Genomic DNA, 1540 nt, shown 5'->3' with positions numbered 1-1540 from the left:
TATATATATATATATATATATATATGTATATATATATATATATATATGCACACACACACATACATATAGGGAACTCTGTTGGGAAAAGTGCTCAGTCAAGGGGTAAAAAGAAGAGGCTTAATGAATATTTAAAAAGGACCTCTCAAAGGTTTCAACATTATGGTTGACTTGCGCTAAATGATCCGAATGGTGGAGTGTAATTCAGACTAGAATCCAAACTGAAAGCAAAAGAGCTAATACAGAGAAGAAGCACTCATTTTGTAAAGCTACAGCTACAAACAAGTATCCCAAGTGTTATACCTTCTTGTTTATGCCCCATGTGACTACATGGAGTATGCGGTTCATGACTCAGATGGGCCCCCATCAGCCATGTTAAGATACCTGGACCAGACCAGATGTAAAAATCCATAATCTTAAGTCATTTTCAAATTTATGTATACATTTATATACATACCCACACATATATACATACATTCTTGTGTGAGTGTGTGTCTGTGTGTGTTTGTATGCTTGTGTGTGTGTGTGTTTGTGTGCTTGTGTGTGTGCATGTGTGTGTCTGTGTGGTTAAATAGATATTTATGAATATATAAAGGCATTTAACATAAATCACCACACAGCAGCAGAACTAATTAGTTGAACATATGAAAATATATTTGTATATTTAAAATGTATTTAGTTGTTTAGTCTCAGCATGGAATGATTTCGAAATTACGGCTCCAAGATGCCATAAAAGGCATGCTAGAAATCAAACACGATTTCAATAATTAATTAGGCTTTAATTCAGCAGGTTCCTTCTCACACTCCATCTCCCCCTCTTTCTGAACATGTATACACACACACATCATCATCATCATCATCATCATCATCATTGTTTGACGTCTGCCTTCCATGCTAGCATGGGTGGGACAGTTTCACAAGAGCCGACCAGACTTCTGTGACTGTTTTGGCACACACACACACACACACACACACACACACACATATATATGCATGTGCTTGTTTATTTGTATAAATAAATAAATAAATATATAAATATCACACACACACATATATACATGCACATACATGTATGTGTATATATCTTTTATCTTTTACTTGTTTCAGTGTCATGCTAGGGCACTGCCTCAAACAGTTTGATTTAGTAAAATGAATCGACCCCAGTATGCATTTTTTTGTTAAATCTGGTACTTATTCTATTGGTCTTTTTTGCCGAACCATTAAGTTAAGGGGATGCAAATACACCAACGCCGATTGCCAAGCAGTGTTGGGGGACAAACACAGATTACAAAGACACACACACATATACATATACTCAGATATATGCATATATCAAATGCTTATATATATATATATATATATATATGTGTGTGATGGGCTTCTTTCAATTTCTATCTACCAAATCCATATATATCGTTGTCTTTATAAAAAAATAGCCCTTAGTTTTGTACCTAGTGCACATTTTCTTTGTTTCTTTTTACTTTGCCTCTATTTGAACCACGTGTACTCTTTTTTCTTTGAAACCTGTTTCTATTATATATAT

At 34.4% G+C, this 1540-nt stretch overlaps 1 protein-coding gene across 4 annotated transcripts in view; it reads right to left on the bottom strand.

The window, feature by feature from the left end:
* Nucleotides 1–1540, bottom strand: part of LOC106868868 (uncharacterized) — a 361638-nt gene that overhangs the window by 60954 nt on the left and 299144 nt on the right. The gene's annotated exons all lie outside the window — the stretch shown is intronic.

This window comes from Octopus bimaculoides, chromosome 10 (genome assembly GCF_001194135.2).
Source record: "Octopus bimaculoides isolate UCB-OBI-ISO-001 chromosome 10, ASM119413v2, whole genome shotgun sequence".
NCBI lineage: Eukaryota > Metazoa > Mollusca > Cephalopoda > Octopoda > Octopodidae > Octopus > Octopus bimaculoides.
The sequence above is the reverse complement of the archived record's forward strand: the minus strand, read 5'-3'. Positions and strand labels throughout refer to the sequence as shown.